The sequence below is a fragment of the Oncorhynchus clarkii genome, chromosome 17 (assembly GCF_045791955.1).
Source record: "Oncorhynchus clarkii lewisi isolate Uvic-CL-2024 chromosome 17, UVic_Ocla_1.0, whole genome shotgun sequence".
Lineage (NCBI taxonomy): Eukaryota > Metazoa > Chordata > Actinopteri > Salmoniformes > Salmonidae > Oncorhynchus > Oncorhynchus clarkii.
The window spans coordinates 67468774-67495235 of NC_092163.1; the positions used below are offsets into that span (position 1 = coordinate 67468774).

General features: G+C 41.7%; 1 protein-coding gene across 4 annotated transcripts in view; it reads right to left on the reverse strand.

The window, feature by feature from the left end:
• Positions 1-26462, reverse strand: part of LOC139371296 (band 4.1-like protein 1) — a 169081-nt gene that overhangs the window by 120386 nt on the left and 22233 nt on the right. The window contains exon 2 of one of the 4 annotated variants that reach the window (XM_071111600.1): positions 22678-22782. The exons of the other annotated variants lie outside the window; for them this stretch is intronic. The gene's annotated coding sequence lies outside the window, so the exon portion shown is untranslated. The remainder of the gene's footprint in view (positions 1-22677; positions 22783-26462) is intronic. 4 annotated transcript variants of the gene reach the window in all.

Sequence of the window (26462 nt, forward strand, 5' to 3'; positions counted from 1 at the left end):
AGGCCTCACCTCTAGCCTGCTCACCAATGGTCGTCGATGGGGAGACCAGAATTGAGTAGGTTTAGTCTGACCTGTTCAAACTTCAACATAGTATATGTTTGTTTGTCAGCTATCACCTATCCTAACTGCCATTGGTAATAGAACAGTGACCATGTGTGTATGTGTTCACAGATGCATCTATTGAGCCAGCACTTGCAAGATGATGTGATGGAGTCCTGACCGACAGACAAACTTGATACTGACGTCTGTGAATAGAGAGAGACCTGGCACAAGGCATAAAAATTTGACTAGACACAACTTTCACTTGTATTGTCTTTTTTTATTATTGAATTGAATGCTATCAGTCAATACTGGGACGGAGAAATCCTGTGTATTCTGCACCAGGATCAGGGACCTACTGTTGTATACCAGACACCACACAGGAAGGTATGACCACTCTGACATGTTTGCCAAGGTAGCCCCATTCCCACCAGACAAAATGCCAATAGGCACAGTATCTGTATTGGCTGGGAATGACAATGAAATGTGAAAGATGCACATGTATCTACATGGACCTGTTACTACATTTGAAAGTTATCAAAACACGTAGTTTAAAATATCAACATAAATTCAGCCATTCCATTTTTCTCATATTACTCTATAGGTTACTGACCTATTCAAAGCTTCCTCCGGCATATCACCATACATCTATCTGCCTGTAGTTATTGAACTCAACCTGCAGGAGGTTTGTTTGTTGTGATTGAGTGGGGGAAAAGGTTCTGACAGATGGGTGTGTCTTGGTGGAGGCAAGGACACACCCAACAAACACACACATCAAACCACACCCCCAACTCCCGTTTGGCTTCGGTCATAGCCGCCAGCATTTCTTGAGGAGCAAGCCAAAAAATTAGGCCTAATCAGCGGGTGCTGTTCCCCTTTAAGCAACTGTAATTAAACTGCAAGAGCTTTTGAGTCTTTTTTTGAAAGGTTAAATTAAGTTCAGACTACATAATAGCTTTCTGCAAAGTCCTATACGGTACATCAAGGTTAATATAGATTTGTTTTTATTTCTATTAGTTTGAAGATTTTTATTTGAAATTCAGTTTAGTTTCAGTTAGTTTTCAGATCCCCTTGACTATTTTTTAAAATGTAGTAGTGGGTCAACTTCAGCAACAAGCAGGAGCGCTTAATCACGAGGCTAAACTCCCCTGCAGCAAAGTCTTGCATCATGCTCTTCTCAGTAGGCGGGTTTGAGCTGATCACTTTTGTTAAGTTGGTGACTAACACCTTTCAAAGTTTGTTGCATTCTGGGGATAAAAACTGACCGACTTGGGAGGCTCTATTGTCAACCAATCATTAGGGTGTTTTTGTTTGACGCACGCGAACGTGACCAGAGACATGAATGAAACAGGAACAAATTTGCTGTGATTTATGTGTGCAGTAGATATATGCAAATAAATGTGATATTTGAGGAGGCTCTCTCTCTCACTAATTGATTGTACAATGTGTACAGACACAATATTATATCATGATTTCTGTTAGTGAGTGTGTTATATGGGGGTTGGAGACATGTTTATTTCGACATTATAATTTATTTATTTTTATAAACAATGGCAAAACTGCCATGTTGAACTGAGCCTTGCTGTTGGAAAACCACATTAGTGGTCGCAGATGCACCTCCCCGACTTCACTCCTCGACTTTCGTCTAGTCGGTTTCTTTAGCCTTACCACTCAAACGCTCCCAATGTCTGTGGTGCTGCTCGTGGCAACATCTTCCCGCTGAATCTACCTTTATATTATAAAGTCAATCTCAATGTGACCCATCAGAAGCTTGAAAGCCCCATAAAAAGAAACACTCCACATTCAATTTTTGCCCCACAAAAAACAGAAACTGAACATAATTCATGATGGTTTGTATTTTATTTTAGTCAAAGACAATAGTTTCAGTGTAGTTTTAGTTTTTCAAAAGGGTTTGTTAATTATTTTATTTTAGTTTACTACAATAACTACAATGTGTACATTCAGTCTTACCAAAGCCATATACCGTACTTTACATTCATGTCTAACCATAATAGAATTATGTATTCTAGAAAAACTACTGAAGAAATGTTTTTAAACTGTAAAACGTTTCAACAGAATGAGAATAACAAAAAATGTACCGAAATATGTTTTGTTTTCATTGATGTTTGCCTAATAACAACAGCACTGTGCCATGGGAAAATAATACTCTCCACTACAGCTGCCGGCATCTCACAGTAGTATCTCACAGTAGTATCTCACAGTAGGATCTCACAGTAGGATCTCACAGCAGTATCTCACAGCAGTATCTCACAGTAGTATCTCACAGTAGTATCTAACATTAGACAAGTAAAAATCCATCACTAGAAGCAGCAGCATGGTGAAACGAGGCAGGTGTCCTTGAGCTAGCTGTGTAACATGTATAAATACAAGTGATTGTACTTTTATTGACATTCATCCCCTGCAGTGTGAAAGATGTGTACACTCTGCTAGCTTACAGTATATCCTCTGGCTCTGTGTGTTGGTGTGTTAACGTAGAGCAGGCCCTATTCCCCAGACTCAGAGCCCACCCTGTTCTCACAGCAGTGACTGACTGAACTCACACATATTTTGCACAAGTGCCAGCCAGCTCCCTCCTAATCATGTCCTTATTAAGCAGGAGACCATGTCTTTCTGTTTCACCCAAACACCCCCACACACAAACCAAAGGTGTCCAGATAGGCTACACGAATCCATGCGCAAAGACAAAGATAAATACAGACCATACTGAAGGTTTCGCTGTTGCATAACAATCTCACACTGAGATTGAGTCATATAGTTCACACTGGGCCAGCCAGCATATTCACAGCCTCTCAACAGACTCACACCTACAGTACTGCAGCTTCTCACATGGGAGCTCTCAAATGTACACAAACAGTGAGTGCAGCCGAATTCTAAAACAGGCACCATGTACACACACACACACACACACACACACACACACACACACACACACACACACACACACACACACACACACTCACACACACACACACAAACATTGTTGTGTGTTTATATGTGAGAGAGAGAGAGAGAGAGAGAGAGAGAGTGTGTGGAGGCTCTAAAGAGAGAAAGTGTGTGGAGGCTCATCTCATGGTCTGCACCTCTCCTTCCACTGGGGGTATGCGTCACTGCGGCAAAGGGCCTGTGTGTGTGTGTGTGTGTGTGTGTGTGTGTGTGTGTGTGTGTGTGTGTGTGTGTGTGTGTGTGTGTGTGTGTGTGTGTGTGTGTGTGTGTGTGTGTGTGTGTGTGTGTGTGTGTGTGTGTGTGTGTGTGTGTGTATTGATACGTGTGTGTGTGAGCTCTCCGGCAGAATAGGGAGCTGACTGCTTCACAACCAACAAGCTGTTCCACAAAGTGCTACTCATGGAACAGTACCTCCACCCCAGGGGCCTTACTGATAGCCTGGCTGACCTTGTCTCTCCAGACCTTCATCCAGACCATCCCCTCCCCTACAGACCAACTGTGCAGTAAGAGACAGACTACACACACACCAAACCAGCTCCAAAATAAACCTGTTTGGTTCAGTTTATAGCAGTTTAGCCCACATACACACACACACGTACACACACGCACACAGGCAGGGGAGGACCAACCCTAATACACCACTCACAGAGCCCCAACACAGCTTAAAACTCACTAATCCTGATCCTGCATATCAGTATGGCCATCAGCGCACCCTCCGCCCTTCCCTACATGGGCTGCTTGTCAGATCAGAGCAGAGGGAATCGATAGCAGACAACCCTCTCACATATACCTGCCTGTTTAGTATGCCGGCCCTGATTCCCAGGTAATTGGAACCCTTAGTGAAATGCTGTCAGTTATAAAACCATCAATCTAATCTGAATGAGGGATGATTCACAGTCAGATTGGAGGGTGGAGGAGAGAGGGAGGGTAGGGAGGACGGGCGGGGGTGAAGTCATGGCCAACATGCTACCCATAATGCCTCTCACTAAGGTTCTACTAAATTATCCAAGACCTGACTCGGGGGCACAAACTGCTAGTCAAGTCACGCTAGTGTTTCCAATGTTCTGATCTCTCATATCGTAGTTACATATTTTAGTCATTTAGCAGACGTTCTTCTCCAGAGCAACTTACAGTTAGTGAATTCATCTTAAGATACCTAGGTGAGAAAATCACATATCACAGTCATAGTAAGTACATTCTTTCTCAATAAAGTAGCTATCAACTAAGAGGTAGAAAAAGTCAAGTGCGAGTGTTAGTTCACAAAATGCTTTTTTATGTGTGTAGAGTAGTGATGATCCACATTCAGATTGATGGTAGTTACTATTTCATCCTATTGAGATACAGTATGTCAGAGGATATACAAATGAGTTGTGGGTTTGTGTGGTGGATGTGATTTGCCACTTCTCTCCATACCGTCCTGCATCGTCATTAACTATCTCCTTGCTTACAGGATTGAGTTTCTGTTTTCTTTAATCATCTCTGATATTTTCAACAGGCTGTTTTTCAATAAGAAACATGCAGAATTATAACTAAAGGCTGTGTGTGATGCATGTCTCAGGTAAGGCCAGTGTAAGCAGGGGTGCAGGGATTTTGGGCCCCATGAAAAGATATCACATTGGGCACCACCACCACAGGCCACACCAACCCTGCCCAATTGCTGTAACCACACACCTCCAGAACCCAATCGACCCATTCAAAGCTTTAAATAACTCTACCCTTGCAGGCTTGCAACTCTCTTATAGTCCAATATTTACTATATGATATTTACTGACAGTGAGCTGTGAAAATATAACACTGTGCGGACATACATGCAACATTCTGCATACAGTGGAATTCACTATTCGATGCCAGACTGAAATGTGCTAAAGGCCATCTTTTACAGTTTAAATATAATATCTATGGTAAAATTCTTGCATGGAAAATTCTCTTAACATTAATGAACAATTTAAAATAAATATAACTTAAATATACATTAACCTCTTCAATTAAAATAAATTAACATTATCATCTATAGAATGATATAACAAACAAAATAATAAAATCAGCAGCAGATTTTTGAACTAAGTATACATACCAACTAGACAATAAGCAGCTGTAAAAGTGGAAATGGAAAATGGAAAACAAAATGGAAATGAAAAGGCCTGATGGTGGCGCTAGAGGAAAGGTCAAGAGGTCACCAAATCAATAGGTTTCTTCCACTTTGGGTCTTGACTGTGCGCCACAAATTTTATGGCAATCCAGCCATTACTTTGAGATATATCTTGTTCTCAGTCTTGTTCTCAGTCTGTGGTCATCATGTGCGTAGTGATCCAATATCCATAGCCATGCCATTTAACAGTATTCACTGGCCCTTGCTCAGCCTTACCCACCAAGAGCCCAGCGCCGAGCCTTCTTGCTAGCAAAGTCACTGATCAAGTCTTTGAAGTCCAGTTTTCTAGCTAACTGACTTTCAATGGACAGCATGGCAAGACTGCAAAGCCTGTCCTGGGACATAGTGGACATAGTGGACAAATAGTTTTATTTATCAGTTTTAGCTTACTGAAAGCTCTCTCGCCACCAGCAACAGTCACAGGCAGTGTGCAAAATATACGTAAAGCAATGCACGCTTTTCCAAAAATGTTTTGCAGCTGCATCTTACAAATTGCATTCAGGAGACCAAGAGGGGACAAGTTAGGGGGGAAAGTGGCAGCATATACAGTGTTCAGGTGTCTTACTTCATTATGAAACTCAGGTGTAAGATCTCTGGAATAGTTCATGATCAGTGGTTGGCACACAGAAGGGACTTTATCCTCACTAATCTGCCCAACTTTCAGAACAGCAGAAAATAATTCTACAATTTTTGCAGTGGTGTGGAACCTAGTGTCCAAGTCACTTACGATGTTGTCAATAGCAGTAAAAAACACTGTTCCGAAACACCATTGTTGCACTGTCCTGAGCTGTCTCCTCTTGAAAAGTCTCATCATGGAATCTCTTCCCTTTCCTCTGGCGGCTGTGTTCCTTACTAAATTGCGGTGCAACATCCATTTGCGTAGCAATCAGCGTTGCTTCAGACAGGAGACTCCCATCCATCTCTAAGAGCCTGCATTTCTTCCTTTAAGGCTCTGATATTGGCTGCCTCTGTGTCAAGGGACATTTTTCCTGACTGAAGAATCACATTCCTGTCCTCAATGCATTGCAGTACTTGCAATTATGCCAAATGACATGTCATTCAACACAATGCTGCTCACCTCCTTCTTCAGTTGGGAGTAGGGCTGGTTCAGGGGTATGGGGAGACAGGGCTGCTGAGCCGGAAGCTGCATCTGTTGGGCCTGGCACCAGACACCAATTTAGCATGAATAGCTTGATAAAAGTTTGCCTGCATTGATTAAATGTCGGCTAAAAGAGGAGCGAAATGTAAACACTCTAATGTTAGGGGAGCAAAAGTTGCCTATTTTTCTATGGACTAAGCTATCAGGTTAATTTCTACCTCTCACGGACTACACCCACCTTCCTTTGTGAAAAATTGTGTGACATACTATCGCTCTTTCTTTTCTCTCTCCTGTCTTCTTTAAATTTCTTTTTAGTTTTTGGAAGCTAGATTTTTCTTTTAGGAAGCTGAGACATGATGCTCCACCGGCACTCCTCACTCGCAAGGAGGGGGGGTTGGGAAATACTGAGACTCTCTAGATGTTTACTTTTTGCCAAAAACAAGAAAAGAAAAAGAAACCGTAAGTTTTATTCATACATTGTAAATAAAGTATTATATTAATGATGATAGGTCAATAATTTAACCTCTATTGCAGCTTCTTCACACACACACACACGCCACATGGAGTCGCTAGAGCGGACGTTGCTCGGCCAATTGTGCAGTGCCTTATGGAACTCTCAGTCATGGCCAGTTGTGACACAGCCTGGGATCGAAACCGGATCTGTAGTGACGCCTCAAGCACTGCGATGCTATTTTGTAAGTAAGAGAACATTAAATATTTGTTTACATTTAACCTGTCCTGTTTTTCTTTATATTTTACTACAAGATATGAATAGCCACAGTTATGTTTATTTTTCAAATCGTGAATTATATTAATACAGAAAAATGAAGTAATTAGCCAAAATTATATATATTTTTTAAATGTCACGTTAAGTTGAAAATCACACAAATTGTGTGATGGGTACTTTTTCAAATCGAAAAATTGGTCTCTAAAATAAACAGAACCAATGCTCAATTAAGTTTTAGGTTCATATGTGTTAAGAGAAGAGACAACGACATCAGTTAAATCTTTACTTTACTTGTCCCGGTGCGATACCATGGCCATATCACTACGTTGTATGATTTATGAATGGCAAGGATATATGAGATTGACTTTATTCAGTCAGTTCGACACAATTTCTAAATTAGTCAAGCTTGCCTTCAATCAAAGCACAGTAACATGCTGACCAGACTGCCCGCATTGTGTGCACTAGCATTGCAAAATAAATGTACACATACATGTTATTCAATAATTTAATCTAAACTGTTTGCACGCATCAAAGGACGTCTGCGTAGCCAGGCGCACGTCTGCTTAGACACTTGGCAAGTCCCGCCTCTCCCATTTACGAGCATATATTGAAAGATGAATGAGGTCCACACTCCAGTCCAGGTAGTGGTGGAAGAAGAAAAATGAGCAAGGAGAGCTTAATCAAAGAAAACTAAATAAAACTAACTAGGTTTCCCCTTTTATCTGTGGATTAATAGTCGGAGTACACATGATTTTGTGTGACTCAAAATGGGTAAATATTCTACAAAGATCCAGCAGAAATAGGACCATATGCATTTCAGGTAAAATAACAACACAATGTTTATCTTCCAGGACAAATTATCTAGCAACAGCAAGCTAGCTAAATGTCCATGAATGTTTCATATATGTTTCGACCTCTCCCCAAATTAATATAGTTGGTTCACAGTTGGTTCACAGCTGCGTGTCATGAACGTGTCTGGTGGGGATAGATAAACTCAACATGCGCACGCGGACACACGTGTGGCGCCGGTTTAGTCATCGGGTAAGCCTATGCGTCAGCACTTCATGGCTGCATATGAAACACGCTAAATAAAATAAATTAATGTGCCAGAAAACAATAGGCTAAGTGGATTTCGACTCATCGTTACCACTTTATACGGGACATGCAAATTGACTCACATAGACGAAGAAGCATCAACAGTGTTTCCCTGTCATCGCTCATTTTGTAACTAACAGGCGCCTGTCGCTATTCGATGCATATCGTTCCTTCTAGTGAGAGGGTGCGGTATAGCCGACAGCTGGCACCAGTGGAAAACACTGCACACACACACACCTCTGAACATGACCTCTATTGCAGCACTCCTCAGTCAGAGCTGTAACACCAGGGCAGGCAGGACAGGGAACACCTGGGAACAAAGGACTATTGTACATCCCTGTGACACACTGAAACACATGGAACCAGAAAGGGCAACTATCAACCAAAACAAACACACCTTTCATTTTCTTTCTCTTTCTCTTTCTCTGTCCCTCTCTCTCTTTCAGTGGGACGACTCGCTGCCTGCCCCTTGGGATAAAAGGAGCCGGTTGTGCTGGCGCTGCACATCAGGTGAAAGGCTAATTATCCTGTTGGCCTTGTCCGTGAAGGGGAAAGAGTACCACTGGACAAACACAAACACACACTTAGATATACACACAAACACACACACAACACAAACACACGCTCACACTTCTTCATAGGCCCATAGGCTTGGCAAGGGAGTAGCTTGGAGGCAGAGATACCATCTGATCAGCATTAATTCAGAAGATAAGACCAAGAAGATAGGAAGAGGGACAGTGAAAGAAAGAGGGAGAGACTTGTGTGTAATGAGATCCACGCACCCTCCATCCATCTAATGGCAGCAGTGATCATAGCTCACAGCGTTCCCAATGGTGAAGAGACTGGCATGAGCAGTATGGTGGTGCTGACACAGTCATCCAAGGCTCATCCTGAGGCTATTAGGAGGGTGGTGTGTGTGTGTGTGTGTGTGTGTGTGTGTGTGTGTGTGTGTGTGTGTGTGTGTGTGTGTGTGTGTGTGTGTGTGTGTGTGTGTGTGTGTGTGTGTGTGTGTGTGTGTGTGTGTGTGTGTCTGTGCGTCTGCTTGTGTGTGCGCATGTGTGTGAATGCATGCACGAATACATGTGTGTGTGTGAGTTTGTGTGTGCGTGTGTGTGCGCATGTTTTTGTGTGTGTTCCACCATCAGCTGAATGAAGAATCCATAAAGGCAAGCTGTTTGAAATGGAGGATCTTATGGCTGACTAGGTCAGCCTTCCAGCAGACAATATGTGACTTGTTTCAGGAAACTAGGCATATGTTGCACGTCACTACTTCACAAGAAAGGCATTTGAATGTTTTTTTTGTTTTTTTAATCAAAATGCATTTTTTGGGGAAGAAAAGTTTTCTGGAACATGTGAACTTTCATGTGCCTTATTAACATACTTTTATGCCATCTGTAAATATGAATCAAATTGTTAAATTACAAGCCTAACCTTCCCTCTAGCCATGATTGGCTGAGATAATGAATGGGCTGGACATGGCCCGAAATGAGTTTGGATTGGCCTGCCATGTAGTACGCTTCTGTCTATAACATGAGCTGGTCAGTATGTGTAGGTAATTCTTTCTACTGCAGTTTTTTGTTTAAATATATCACATAGTAGAACTGCAAAGGTGTTGCTCTTTACTTTCTGGAGGACCGAGTTTTGAAATCAATGGAATGCACATTGGAATTAGAGTATAATAGCTAAGGAGATGGAGATAATACTGGCATTTGATTGCAAATATGCAGATGGAGTCGAAAAGAGAACACATATAAAACATGTATAAAACACCTCTGTCCGGATTACATCTTCAAACTAAGGCAACCATGGCATCCGTGACAGAGAGTGAGAAGTGTCCATCCATGTAATATAGTCTAACCAACTAGGCTCTACATTTTCAGATATTACACATTTCTAATTTAGTCATTTCAAGTTAAAGTGTACTGTTAGCTAGCTAGCTAACGTTAGCTGGCTGGCTCGCCAATGTTACGTGTTTGATCTGTGTAGTAATATTATTCTTATCTCAGAGCCATTTTCATTGCTAGTTATAGCCTAATGTTAGCTAGTTAGCTAACATTGAACCTGGTTGGTTAGCTACCTGCAGATTCATGCAGGGGTAGTAACATTATGAGTTTGTATTATGGTTAATTGTTTAGTTAGCTAGCTAGCTACATGTCTAAACAAAAGACTCCACCATGCAAGTAACCATTTCAATAGAATGATGTCACTGCGACAATGTAGCTGGTGAACTCACTCTGGCTATCTACTCCGATTCCGTTGCCAAAAAAGCGTAATTAAATTGTTGCCAGCAGCACAGTTGCAGTCACCAACGCTCTGGATAACATTAAAAAAACGCCTAACCAGCTCTGCTAGGGCGAGTAAATGGTCAGAGTGAGCTGTTCCCTCATTTTTGTCTGGAAGTAGCTAGAAAGCTAGCCAACATTAGCCAGTTAGCTTGGGTGCTTGACTATTGTTGTAAGGTCAGAATGCTCGGATCAACCCTACTCCTTGGCCAGAGTGTCCAGCGTGCGCTCTGAACACTCCGAGAGCGAAAAGCTCTGAATTTACGAACGGACAATCTGACAACGCTCTGAGTTTACAAACGCCCAGAGTGCACTCTGGCACTCCAGATTGAATTTACAAACACACCCGTAGTATAAACCACCCTTTAGTCTTGAAATATTTGCTTGTTTAGTACATGGCCTCACATGTGAATTCTTAAAAAGTTGGGTGGGGCTAAAGTTTAAGAGGATGTGAACGATGCTGAATTGGTGTGGACAAATATTTCTTCACATTATAAGCGCACCAATGATCACATGGCAGTAGGCTACAAGCGCAAATGTTCCATTAGCAGGAAAACACCATTATCAAAAATGACCACAAATGTGATTTGGCCCTGTCCGAGGGTATCATCGGATGGGGCCACAGTGTCTCCTGACCCCTCCTGTCTCAGCCTCCAGTATTTATGCTGCAGTAGTTTATGTGTCGGGGGGCTAGGGTAAGTTTGTTATATCTGGAGTACTTATCCTGTCTTATCCGGTGTCCTGTGTGAATTTAAGTATGCTCTCTCTCTCGGAGGACCTGAGCCGTAGGACCATGCCTCAGGACTACCTCCTTGCTGTCCCCAGTACCCCTGGCCATGCTGCTGCTCCAGTTTCAACTGTTATGCCTGCGGCTATGGAATCCTGACCTGTTCACCGGACGTGCTACCTGTCCCAGTCCTATTATTTGACCATGCTGGTCATTTATGAACATTTGAACATCTTGGCCATGTTCTGTTATAATCCCCACCCGGCACAGCCAGAAGAGGACTGGCCACCCCTCATAGCCTGGTTCCTCTCTAGGTTTCTTCCTAGGTTTTGGCCTTTCTAGGGAGTTTTTCCTACCCAACGTGCTTCAACACCTGCATTGCTTGCTGTTTGGGGTTTTAGGCTGGGTTTCTGTACAGCACTTTGAGATATCAGCTGATGTACGAAGGGCTATATAAATACATTTGATTTGGATTTGATTTGATTTGATTATGCATGTAATGCTTTTATTATAAAAGGTGCATTTTTATTGTGAGAATTGTCTTCCCCAATCTTGAAACATATGCGCTGCTTATGTATGCCAGTTAGACTCTAAACCCCTTGTAAAGTGGATTAATGTGCTTGATTGTAAGAAGTTATTGGCCACTCTAGTTGTGATACAGACCTTATCAAAACGTATAGGCCTATGGGCTAGGCTACATGAGGTGTGCAACTATGATTAGAAACAGTCGCAAAAAAAAGGTAATTTCTTATGCTGGGCATCATTCACAAGTGATAATGTATAATTCACAAGTGATAGGCTAATATTGTCACCCATCAGACTATTCTTGATTTAATCTTGTCTTCACATATACTAAATAATATATGTGGGAAATCTGTTTTGATTTAGAATGGACCATTATCATGCACTTGTCTCGAAAAGGGCAGCGGGAAAACATACATGTAATCTATGCACTTAAATAGCAAATGGAGAACACTTTTCCTTGTGGTTTATTTTCATGCAAGCCAGGTAGGCTATAATACTGTTGTAAAGATAAACAATGTGGTTAATATTAGGAAAGTTGAGAAAAATATATAGTAGGCCTAGTGTACACAAAGCATGGGCTCTCATTAAGTGTTTGATTCGATTTTCGAATACATTTGCATTGATGTCAGAGCGATTAGAGGGACATTAGAGTGCTGAGTACCAGGCAGTTAGCAAGTTTGCTAGGTTACTAATGAACATCAGCTTCATCAGATTTTGGAGAAGCCTAATTACCATGACTAAACAGTCACGTGGAAATTGATTGCCTTCATGACTCGTGACCACCGGTGTGGCGGTAATACGGTCACCGCAACAGCCCTAGTAATGTCTGAGATGTGTGTCCCATTTTAGGTTGCCTTGGAATGTCACAATGAGCGCTTTGGCGCAGGACACCACCTCAAATGTGTGTCCGGAGATGGATAATGGCTGAGGTGGGTCATGATTGTGGTTGAAACAGGTGTACATGACTTTGTACTTTGTCGGTTTGAGCTTCATCTTGTTTTGTTCTGACCAGTCAGCTAGTTGGTTGAGGTCCTGCTGTATGGTGGAAGTGTCACATATTGGTCTTGATTCGATGAGGTTTAGGTCAATGACAAAGGCCCAGGAGTTGGATAGGGTACCCTCTGATGCACCATTGACGTGAGCCAAAAATACAATTGGACCGAGCTGTGTGCCCTGGGGGACGCCACAGGAGTGATCTTGGGCCTGGGATAGAGTCTCATGGTATCTTATCCCCTGGCTACGCCTGGAATGGAAGTTACAAATCCATGGCATGATCTCTGGTCGGACACATAATTTCTAAAGGTGTTTCATTGCAATGGTGTGAGATCAAAGGCCTTGCTGTAGATCACCCTTTCGCAGGAGAACTTTCCAGCAATGCAGGAAATGTAAAACTTGTAGTGTATTTGATGTTTAAAATGGCTTCCAAAGTTTGTCATTTCCACTTTGAAATTGATTTTCCTTTACAAAAAATGTATCAACCCCTACAAAAATGTGCATTCATTATAATCCACATACTAATTCATATTTCCTGCTTCTGTAGGATTATTTTCCTGCTGTAACAAACTGGCTCAAATTCATATCCTACATCTGTACACTCAACCAATACACAACATAATTTCCCAGGAATCACAAATACATGTAGTCTACTGGCTAAACCAGTAACTACTCCATTGTTGATAGAATCTAGCATCTATGAGTTTAGACAGAGGCAGTGGCCACAGACAGGTGTTTACTCAAGCATCTGCATACATACCCACTGGCAGTTGGAGCCTTAAGCTACATTGAGTCCAACACTAAAAACAAACAGCACACAGGAGGACTGCCTCCCTGTTGTCTTGGCTGGGAATGGAATGAATTGCTGGTATGTGGTCTGGAGTTAAAGGTGCCTGTCCACTTATATTAGCTTCACCAACTCAATAGTAGAAGATCTACACATTCAGTCTGCCAGCCTGATGGTACAGTATACTACTGTATTCAAGGACCTCTTTTGAAGAGTACCAATGAGAAGGACATGTGAGGCTCGGGCCAATGGCATGTTAGACTAATCCATAGAGATGAGAAACCAGAATATAACAAAACATACCACAGAGTGTGTGGGAATTAAGGATTTTCATTTTTGTATACAACAATAGCCAATAGACATGTAGGTATGAAGGTTTACAGTTTTGTCCTCTAAAAAGTGAAAATACCAGAAGAACAAGAACAGTGTCAATAAATACTATTTGAACCTAATCTGAAAAGCTCAAAAGCACAGTACAGTATATTAACTGTTTCTGTGTGTACAGTGTTGTATCATTCTCTGCTGTGTTGCCATTGTACTCATACAGTCAACACTTCCCTTGCTATGAATGTGTTCATCTGGCACACCTCTCCTTTCCACACCTCTCCTTTCTGGCACATTCAAAGATAATTTAAGACTTCACACATTGGCAAGTCTATAATTGTGTGCACACACACACACACACACACACATTCTTCAAATGCATCTTAAATGAAAAGAAATGAAGATGTCAACTAAGAGAGACAAAAAGCTCAAGCGTATAAAACATTCAACAAAGAGAAGAGCACTCTTCTGTATGAGGGAGACAGTTGAACAGGCATGCCTTGGGACATCCTATCCCTGATTGGCACATGCTCTACTGCCAAATGAAAATATTGTCACAGTGAACTCTATCCCATTTTCTTGGAAACATGAAAACAATGACTTCTTACATGAAGCTTGTCATTCGCTGACAGTCACTAAAGAGCCGTTTTAGCAGAAAAAGAGTCTCGGCTTTCTCTGTCAAATGGTACCATTTAGCATGTTTTGGTCCGTCTGCCTGGGAAGGAGAAAGTCAGGGAGTCATGGGGGACAAGTGTTTGTGGCGATATTAGTTCAGTCCCTCTCCTATCGCCCTTTCTGTCCTCTCTCCTTCCTTGTCGGGCTACATTAATGTCCCTAGTTATTACATCCTGAGTCCAGCCACATGGGACCTGGTCATTCTACCGAGAGAGCTGGGGCCAGAGAGGCTAAGGCTGGGAGAGGCTGGGGGAGAAGCTGGAGGAGAGGCTGGGAAAGTCTGAGAGGAGAGGCTCTGGGGGGAGAGAGACAGGATTTTAGATGGAGAAGCTGGAAGTGGGCATGGGTCCAGTCCCAGCTCGGCTCACTCTCCTGTTTGCATAGAGCCATTCATCTCCTTATTAGGATCAGAGCATTGCTGAGAAGAAGTTAAAGGGACTCTGTGTGATATTGGTGTCAGTGACAGGGAGCTAGTAAAGGGGCTGAACAGGGAGCTCAATGTGACTGGCATCTAAACACAGAGAGGCCTAACTTAGAGTCACCCAGTCAATGCCTTTACTACCGAGCCTAAGAGCTAACTGTTTAAGACTTACTGTCAATCCAGTAAACCAGTGTCTTGTTTAACCTTTTACTGTAGTGGGATAAATCAGGGTCACACAGAGTGATTATTGGTAGTCTTTAACAAAACAAAAAACACCAGGCGTATTTATCAGCAGACTGGTACCATAGGGCTATGCTTCAACATCATGATGCATAATTATCAAGGACCCTTTGGCTTTTTTCATGTTAAGAATCAATGTATCACAGAGAATCACATACATATCTGTGTGCAGAGCAGAACGAATGGGAGGCTCTCAAACTGTGGAACTATACAATTAATACTAATAATGGATTAGATGTATATAAGGGCAATTCCACCTTAAAAGCGTGAGGCTGAGAGACTCAGATTTTTCACTTTAAAGTGCATGCCAATCAAAAACCAATGATTGCAAAGTTAAACAAAACATACAACTCTATGCACAAGGACTACTTCTAACGATTTCCAATACATTTTTTTAAAAAAAACATTTACTTGAAAAACAGCCATTACAAAGAAAACACGTCAAATTTGCAGTTTCACATGCGAAAACTGTTTTCAGACGTTGAGCTTAAATGACAACAAATGTTTATTACCTGTTTTCAGACGTTGAGCTTAAATGACAACAAATGTTTATTACCTGTTTTCAGACGTTGAGCTTAAATGACAACAAATGTTTTTGTTTTTTCCATGTGATTTTCTGTTGTAAAGTTCAGTAACAGAATGACGGGCTGTGCTGTTTGTGCCGCATTTTGTCAACAAACATTGCATCTGCACTGTTCTTCACGTAAATGTGTTTTTGTAACATTTAATTGGAAATCATTAAAAGAAGTCCTTGTGCATAGAGTTTATTGCTTTATTATTGGTTTATTCCGATCCCCATTCGCTTTGCTGAAGAAGCAGCTATTTTTCCTGGGGTCCACATAAAACACAAAAAATGACAAATAACAAAACACTCATACACTGATAGACAAGGACAGTCATCTGTCATCTGAGTCAGTGCGGTACAAGTTGAGTGCCCTTCTCCATATACATGCTGAAAGTCAGTAGTTGTTCTCTGAAAAATAGCATTGTATTTGGTCAAACACAAGTCTCTCAGTTTACTGAGAACAGGCAGCAAACTGATTGGGCGGCTGTTAGAGCCAGCAAAGGGGGCTTTACTATGTTTAGGCAGTGGAATTACTTTAGCTTCCTTCCACGCCTGTGGACAGACACACTCCTTTAGGCTTTGGTTAAATACTGAACAGTGGCTTGCGAAAGTATTCACCCCTCTTGACGTTTTTCCTATTTTGTTGCCTTACAACCTGGAATTAAAATACATTTTTGGGAGGTTTGTATCATTTGATTTACACAACATGCATACCACTTTAAAGATGCAAAATATGTTTTACTGTAAAACAAACAAGAAATAAGACAAAAAAAACTCTTGGGGTATGCCTCTATAAGCTTGGCACATCTAGCCACTGAGATTTTTGCCCATTCTTCAAGGCAAAACTGCTCCAGCTCCTTCAAGTTGGATGGGTTCCGCTGGTGTACAGCAATCTTTAAGTCATACCACAGATTCTAAATTGGATTGAGGTCTGGGCTTTGACTAGGCCATTCCATGACATTTAAATGTTTCCCCTTAAACCACTCAAATGTTGCTTTAGCAGTATGCTTAGTGTCATTGTCCTGCTGGAAGGTGAACCTCCGTCACAGTCTCAAATCTCCGGAAGACTGAAACAGGTTTCCCTCAAGAATTTCCCTTTTAGCGCCATCCATCATTCCTTCAATTTCCCAGTCCCTGTCGATGAAAGACATCCCCACAGCATGATGCTGCCACCACCATGCTTCACTGTGGGGATGGTGTTCTCGGGGTGATGAGAGATGTTGGGTTTGCGCCAGACATAGCATTTTCCTTGATGGCCAAAAAGCTACATTTTAGTCTCATCTGACCAGAATACCTTCTTCCATATGTTTGGAGAGTCTCCCAAATGCCTTTTGGCGAACACCGAACGTGTTTGCTTATTTTTTTTTTTAAGCAATGGCTTTTTTCTGGACATTTTTCTGTAAAGCCCAGCCTTTTCTGTAAAGCCCAGCTGTGGAGAGCACGGCTTACAGTGGTCCTATGGACAGATACTTAAATTATTTTGAAATTACTTAGACTATTTTGAATATGTCCATTAAATTAAATCCAAATCAAATTTAAATGACAGGTTGTAATGCAACAAAATGGGAAAAAAAGCCAAGGGGGATGAATACTTTTGTAAGGCACTGTATGTAGCAAATAGGGGTGTCAATACAGTCTGGTCATGGTTGTCTACACCTGGTGGCTTATCATTATTGATGGATAACAATAGTTTTTCTACCTCTCCCAAACAAACTCGACCAAATTAAAAACAGCAATACTTCTCTTTCATTATTAGATATTTTATTTTTTAATACGATGGTTCACTGTTCAATGTTATCGTTTCACTTCAGTCATTCCACTTTACTAGTGAAATAGTCATTGAAATGATTGGCAATATCGAAAGGTTTTGTTATGAATCAATCATCAACTTCAATAAACGATGGAGATGAATTGGTTTTCTGCCCATGACATCATTTAAGTTACTCCAAAGTCTTTTCCCATTGTGTGTTATGTCATTTATCTTGTTCTGGTAATATAACTTCTTCCTCTTTTTGTTCAGTTAAGTCACAAAATGTCTCATTTTACAGTCTGTGAACCAATCAGCTGAGCAGCTTGACTTGCTATGCCACCTCTTTTCCCTCATTTCTTTGAATCATAACATGTTTCAATTCATCATCAATACAGAAGGCTCAGATCTCACAGTACATTTCTTAACAGGTGCATGCTTGTCAACAATTGGCATGAATAATTTTACCAAAACTTTCAGTTCTGCATTGGGATTCACTTCCTCATACACATCAGACCAAAATATTGTTTTTTACATCTTCAACAAAAGAGTCCAGAGAAAACCTTTTCTATGATCTCCTATAAATTACTATTGGTACGCACTCTAGTTAGTTGAGTGATAACCTGGGTCATATTACAGGCCTTAGTCACAGTAAGAAGCTTCCTCTTGAGAGGACAACTAGTTGCGTAGCAGTCAATGTTCAGGTCATGCAGAACATAGACTACTCTGTTATCAACCATTTCACACACTTTATCTAGATACTGACTGTTAGCACTTGGTGATCTAAAGAAACACCCTAAAATAATAGGCTTTGAAGGAGGCAGGTGAACCTGCAACCACAACACTTCAATAACACATGACATGAGATCTTCTCTAAGCATTACAGGGATATGACTCTGAATATATACAGCAACACCTCCCCATAGGAATTCTTGTCTCTTCTATAGATGTTATATCCTTGTATTGGTACTGTTGTATAATCAAATAATGAATGATCTAAGTGAGTCTCAGAATTGGCTAATATATGAATGTTGTCTGATGTTAACAAGTTATTGATTTCATGAACCTTATTTCTAAGGCAACTGTCACGTTCTGACCTTTATTCCTTTGTTTTGTCTTTATCTAGTACGGTCAGGGCATGAGTTGGGGTGGGAAGTCTATGTTAGTATTTTCTATATTTTCTATTTCTGTGTTTGGCCTGATATAGTTCTCAATCAGAGGCAGCTGTCTATCGTTATCCCTGATTGAGAACCATATTTAGGTAGCCTGTTTTCCATTGTGTTTTGTGGGTGGTTATTTTCAGTCTTTGTGTGTCTGCACCAGACAGAACTGTTTCGGTTTTCACTTTGTTGTTTTGTAATTTGAAGTGTTCAGTTTGGATTATTATTAAATAAGATGACACTAACCACGCTGCACTTTGGTCCTCTCCTGGGCTATTTTTAACCCTTTCCTGGGTAGCTTATCAGAGATAGACCTAATATGGAAAAGAACAAACAAAGCAAGAAAAAACATTCAGCAGTCCATCAACCAGTTGGTTTGTGTAAGTGTGTATGTGCTGCGGGGTTGATGCTGTGAACCCACAAGCTTGGCTACCTCATCCCTTCCAGGCTTTAGGGTGGGAGAGTGGACAATGAGCCTGTCATAGCAGATGTAAGCAATGTTCCCACGCGCTCTGGCACATTTCATGGCTGGGATAAGTTCTTTCCTCCTCTGGCACACAGCTTCAGGATAGTCCTCATTGAGGAATATGTGCATTCCTCTCAAGTTCTTGGCTCTTTCCAGAACAGCTACCTTGTCCTTGAACATTAGGAACTTGACCACTATCTGCCTGAGCCTGGACCGGTGGTGGGTTTTCCAGTCCTGTGGGCACGCTCCACCTCAATTTTCCTGTGGTTCATCTTCAGTTCATCAGTGATCATTTACCTCACTTTGTCCTCAGGCTCTGTGCAGGTCACATGTGGAGATTCTGCAATTCTGTCCACAACAATGTTCTGCCTTGATTGCCCCTTGCGATAATCTGATTTCTCTGTCAGAGTTATCATGGATTCACATACTGAACTGATGTCCTTTCTAAATGACTTACAGATTGATGTCATCTTGCTGTTATCCGGTTGAAACTCAGTGAGCTGACCCTGGGAGAACTGCGAGCTATTCTTCAGGTCCTGGACCTCTCTGGTCAGATGGTTCATTCTTTAGTTGACTCTACCAGTATTTGGGCACAACACTTGAAGCTATTTTCTTGTAGAACCCTTTTTGTTTATAAGATCCGTCACCTGTGAAAGAGAGACACCATTGTCTTCGATGGTACTCCCACCGGCTTTGATCTTTGTCATGGTAGCAACGTAGGCTAACGCTGGTACTCCACACAATTCCAGCCAGCAGGGCTGATGGAAACAGCAACCAACAGCAGGGATTTAAACAGCCACAAGCCCGGGACTATCCGCGGTCCCAGTCACAAGAGCCCGCAACACGGTTAGCCATGTTCAAACTTTCAAGGAAACCTGGCTAGCTTGATAGCTAGAAGCTAGGCTAGCTGCTTCACCAAGCAGTAGCTCTTCAGACTTTACGGTTTAGCAGTATCCTGGGACATATAGTAGCAGTCCTAGCAATTGAGGCTAAATAGGTAGGCAGGTAAACAAGTAGACTAGTAAACAAACATTTTTCAAGAAAACTTTTTCAGAAACCTTCAAAAACAAACCGAGCTCTCTTTCGTTCCGCATTCAGCATGAATCGGGATCTGATAATGTCACTGGTGAAGTCCATGACACATTTGTATGGTTTGTTTACCTTTGCAATGATTGGTTTGCAATTGGTTTTTATGTGACATACATTTTAAAGTGAAAACTCTGAGTCTCAGCATCACTCTGTATACGTGGAATTGCCCTTAACACTTTTTGAGTTGATCAAAGGGCTTTACAATGTATAGGGTAAATTCACCTGACCTAAAGACTACTAGTACTTACGTATCTACACTGACTTAACTACCAATTACTAGATATTACAGTTAGTAAAGCCTGCAGTGATTCATCCATAGGGTGCCACTCATAACACAACACTGTGGGCTCTCTACATGACTGAGTGTGCTCTCTACATGACTGAGTGGTTTATATTAGCTCTGCATGCAGGTGCTGAGGAGAACTGAGAGCTCTGTTTTCTCCAACTGCTGATAACAACCTGAGTGCATCGGTGAGCACAACAACACAAACAACTCCCCTAATCATTGACTGCTATACACATCACAATTGTCAAAGTCACACAATTAAACTACAATAATGTTATCAAATAATTTCACCCGTTTCAGTTTTGAGTTGATATGAAGCGCAGAGGAGAAGTTATTTAAAAACATTATTGTTAGTCTACTGCTCAATCAGGATTGCCACGCACACTGTTATCAAATCACATCACTCTGTTTCAGTTGTAATCCTTTAACAGAGTTTTAGTGAAGCCTACATGTTCAAGAGCAAGTTATATAATGGTTACGGGCTGACGTCCTCAGTGGTTCAGTATTGACCTGCTCCTGACCAAGACACTTAACCTCAGCTCTAATAGCCCCAGTAAAATCTCCCAGTTTATGAGGAACAAAATGTCTGAAATGGAATTATGAAACCTTACCCTGGACGGGGGTGTCTGGTCTGAATTATAGATCATAAGAAGTACGTGCGTTTTAATGCGTTATAACGGTGAGGCACTCACACCTATTGGTATATTGAAGTCAATTATACAGTGCATTAGGAAAGTATTCAGACCCCATCCCTTTTTCAATATTTTGTTACGTTACTGCCTTATTCTAAAATTGATTAAAAATATATATATATATCCTCATCAATCTACACACAATACCCCATAATGATAAAGCAAAAAAAAATTTTTTTTAAATGTTTGCAAATGTATTAAAATAAAAACAGAAATACCTTATTTACATAAGTATTCAGACCCTTTGCTATGATATTTAGCTCAGGTGCATCCTGTTTCCATTGATCGTCCTTTAAATGTTTCTACAACTTGATTGGAGTCCAACTGTGATAAATTCAATTGATTGGACATGATTTGGAAAGGAAAAACCTGTCTAAAAAAGGTCCCACAGTTGACAGTGCATGTCAGAGCAAAAACCAAGCCATAGAGCTCCGAGATAGGATTGTGTTGAGGCACAGATCTGGGGAATGGTAGCAAAAAATGTCTGCAGCATTAAAGGTCCCCAAGAACACAGTGGCCTCCATAATTCTTAAATGGAAGAAGTTTGGAACCACCAACACTCCTCCTAGAGCTGGCCGTCCGGCCAAACTGAGCAGTCGGGGGAGAAGGGCCTTGGTCAGGGAGGTGACCAAGAACCCAATGGTCACTCTGACAGAGCTCTAGAGTTTCTCTGGGGAGATAGGAGAACCTCCCAGAAGGACAACCATCTCTGCAGCACTCCACCAATCAAGCCTTTATGTTAGAGTGGCTAGACGGAAGCCACTTCTCAGTAAAAGGCACATGACAGCCCGCTTGGAGGCTCATCAGAGGAGGAAGGGGAGGACCATCCTCAGTGAAATTTCATACAAATAAAAATTGTGAAACACTAAAAAATTTATCCTTTTTAGATAAAACTATACTAAATATATGAATATGTCACCAAATAATTGATTAAAGCCCATTATTTTGCAATGAAGGTCTATAGTAACTTCAACAGCACTCTCTGGGGTAGCACCATGGTGTAGCCTGGAGGACAGCTAGCTTCTGTCCTCCTCTGGGTAGGCCTCGCCCCCTTCCATAGACCTACATTGTAATTATGACCACTTCTGGAGGACATCCTCCAACCAATCAAAGCTTTTTCAGTATGAAAAAGGACTTGCGAGTGGCGCAGCATTCTAAGGCACTGCATCTCAGTGCAAAAGGCATCACTGCAGTCCCTGGTTTGAATCCAGGCTGCATCACATCTGGCTGTGATTGGGAGTGTACGGTGTACAATTGGCCCAGCGACGTCCAGGTTGGGCTGGGGTAGGCCGTCACTGTAAATAAGAATTTGTTCTTAACCGACTTGCCTAGTTAAATAAAAAATTAACTGACATGTTGTCCATCCAATCATAGGATTAGGATCAGAGAATAAACCTACTGTGTTGTATTGGGGTTGTGCTGCAGAGCATATTTCTATGTGTTGAGAAGCTTGGTGAGTTGGTGACATTATTGGATAGAGGTTGAAAAGTGATAGTTGAGCATTTTTGGGATATTATTCAATTGAAATTAGTTTATTCAAATTACAGGAGACGGAGGAGGTAGATTATACATTGTTTTCATAACTTTATTTTTGTGTCCAGTTAGTGCAATTTATTTCAACTTGCCTTGCTAACTTCAGTAGAAGGTGCAGTAGCTGGCTAGCTATCAGCTCGAGTCCCCGTCGTTGCCAATGTTCCTGCAAATTTAGTTGCCTTTTTATTGAAGAACCCCTAAACAACAAAACAAAAGCAGAGAGCATATAAATGCCCACATCAAATTCAAGCTTCTGGGGAAAAGCCGCATCGATCATGAGGTCTACGTATTCAAACTGCGCAGCACAACAAGAAAGTAAGAAGAAACAGGGATGTTCTCAAGAGGCTTATCAACACCACTGTGTTTTAGGGCCTGCAATAATTGGCTTTTAGGGGACACAACGAGAGGGAAGGTTCTTGCACATTACAATGCTTTACTTGCTGAACATATGGAACTTTCTACTACTGTCTTTTCTGGGATGTGGAAATCAATTCAGAATGATTTTATAGCTTCCATCGCATCATCCATTAAAAGTTAGATTGAAGAGAGAGGTTGACGTAGTGCATTTCTTTGTGCGCGCTCAAGTAGGCTTTCCACTTTCCTCCGGGAATTTATTTAGCAATGATGATAACACATAATCACTCCAGAAAGACACAAGCAAAAACTCATTACAGAAATGTTGTAGCAGCCTAGGCTACACCTAAACATTAGAGATCTGACATGCTGTATGGGATGAAAACGAGACCATTTTTCAGTGTGAAGGCTACTAACCAGAGCAGATGCATACAGCCTATGTGCGCCGTCCATTTGATCAGGGTAACTAATTGGTAACGTTATGTATTTATAGTCCATTTGTGGGTCATGAGAAAATGTGAATGTGATTAAATTTGGTTTATATTTAGAATTGGGCTGGCTAGGCTGCCTATACGCTTTCAATCCAAAATGATTAACTGGAATTAATCAAATCAACATAGTGATGACAGATGTGAGTACATTTTATATAAAGCCTACAGTTGCATAGGCCTGAATTATGCAAACATGCATAAAGCAAGCTCAGCCCTGTGAGTTCTATTGCTTATCAGTTGTTGTCTCTGTGTCTGGGTAGAGTAAATCCTCCTCCGAATCTAGCCTAAATATAATTAATATGAACAAGTACAAGGTTGCTGCAGTTTGACAAGCATCACGTCTGGAGGACACCTGGCACCATCCCTACGGTGAAGCATGGTGGTGGCAGCATCATGCTGTGGTGATGTTTTTCAGCAGCAGGGACTGGGAGACTAGTCAATATCGAGGAAAAGATGAATGGAGCAAAGTACAAAGAGATCCTTGATGAAAACCTGCTCCAGAGTGCTCGGGACCTCAGACTGGGGCGATGGTTCACCTTCCAACAGGACAACGAATCTAAACACACATGCAAGACAATGCAGCAGTGGTTTAGGGACAAGTCTCAGAATGTCCTTGAGTGGCCCAGCCAGAGCCCAAACTTGAACCCGATCAAACATATCTGGAGTGACCTGAAAATAGCTGTGCAGCAACGCTCCCCATCCAACCTGACAGAGCTTGAGAGGATCTGCAGAGAACAATGGGAGGAACTCCCCAAATACAGGTGTGACAAGCTTGTAGCGTCATACCCAAGAAGACTTGATGCTGTAATTGCTGCCAAAGGTGCTTCAACAATTACTCAGTAAAGGGTCTGAATACTTATGTAAATTAAATATTTTCATTCATTATTCTTATAAATTAGCAACAAAAAAATAAAAACGTTTTTGCTTCATCATTATGGGGTATTGTGTGTAGATTGATGAGGGAAAAAAACAATCTAATCAATTTTAGAATAAGGCTGTAATGTAACAAAATGTCGAAAAATGTAAATTGTCTGAATACTTTCTGAAAACACTGCTAACCCATTTGAGTATTCCAGGACCAAAGTTCCCAGTGGGCACCCGTTGGTTGAATCAACATTGTTTCCACGTCACTTCAATAAAATTACATTTAACCAACATGTAATGGTCATTGAATTGACGTCTGTGCACAGTGGGTTGGCATTGTAATTGTGTCTGAAGGGAGAAAGAGCAGAGTAGAGAATGTAGCGGATTCCATAGAGATAAAGCTAAGTATCTTGGCTTCAGTTGACGCCATTTCCGGTCACAACTTGCAGACTTGTTTACGTGTTGCTGTGCGTTTTGTTGCCAACCTTACTTTGCTACCTGACAACTTTACGGTTTTTACTTTTTAATTACCGTTTATATTTTTGTTTTTTCCCCTCACTTAAAATTTTTTCATTCAACTTTTTCACTCCGGACGCTTCATCTGGACATGGTTCGTCAGGACCTCCAACAGCCGAAGCTAAGTAGTAACATTAACATGATGCCTTCTAATTGCAGTCGCTGTACTCATAATATACGGGAGAACGATCGCCTTACGGCGAAGATAGCTGTGTTGCAAGCCCAGCTTCAGACGCAATCATTAGGCAAGGGTAATTGAATTGTAGGAAAGGATGAAACAGCGTCTGTGCCACCAGTAAGTACAGATAGTAATGTTAGTATAAATCCCCTCGCACGGTCCCCGCAGCCGGACAACTTTCTCATGGTTTCTGGAGGGAAATGCTGTAGGAATGCTCAACCGGTGTCGCTCATTCAGCCGACAGAAACTTACAACCGGTTTTCCCCAATAAGCAGCGAGTAGGAGTCTGAGGCCGAGCCTTCTCTTGTCTCTACTCCTCCCGTTACGGGGTCTGAGACGCCAAAGCTTCCCACCATTAGCTCTGACAAATTGAAAACCCTAGTCATTGGCAACTCCATTACCCGCAGTATTATACTTAAAACGAATCATCCAGCGATCATACACTGTTTACCAGGGGGCAGGGCTACCGACGTTAAGGCTAATCTGAAGATGGTGCTGGCTAAAGCTAAAACTGGCGAGTGTAGAGAATATAGAGATATTGTTATCCACGTCGGCACCAACGATGTTAGGATGAAACAGTCAGAGGTCACCAAGTGCAACATAGCGTCAGCGTGTAAATCAGCTATGTCGGTCTCGAGTAATTGTCTCTGGCCCCCTCCCAGTTAGGGGGAGTGATGAGCTCTACAGCAGAGTCTCACAACTCAATCGCTGGTTGAAAACTGTTTTCTGCCCCTCCCAAAAGATAGAATTTGTAGATAATTGGCCCTCTTTCTGGGACTCACCCACAAACAGGACCAAGACTGGCCTGCTGAGGAGTGACGGACTCCATCCTAGCTGGAGGGGTGCTCTCATCTTATCTACCAACATAGACAGGGCTCGAACTCCTCTAGCGCCACAATGAAATAGGGTGCAGGCCAGGCAGCAGGCTGTTAGCCAGCCTGCCAGCTTAGTGGAGTCTGCCACTAGCACAGTCAGTGTAGTCAGCTCAGCTATCCCCATTGAGACTGTGTCTGTGCCTCGACTTGGGTTGGGCAAAACTAAACATGGCGGTGTTCGCCTTAGCAATCACACTAGGATAAAGACTTCCTCCATTCATTATTGAAAGATATCGTGATACCTCACATCTCAAAATAGGGCTACTTAATGTTAGATCCCTTACTTCAAAGGCAATTATAGTCAATGAACTAATCACTGATCATAATCTTGATGTGATTGGCCTGACTGAAACATGGCTTAAGCCTGATGAATTTACTGTGTTAAATGAGGCCTCACCTCCTGGTTACGCTAGTGACCATATCCCCCGTGCATCCCGCAAAGGCGGAGGTGTTGCTAACATTTACGATAGCAAATTTCAATTTACAAAAACAAAAATTACGTTTTCGTCTTTTGAGCTTCTAGTCATGAAATCTATGCAGCCTCTTCAATCACTTTTGATAGCTACTGTTTACAGGCCTCCTGGGCCATATACAGCATT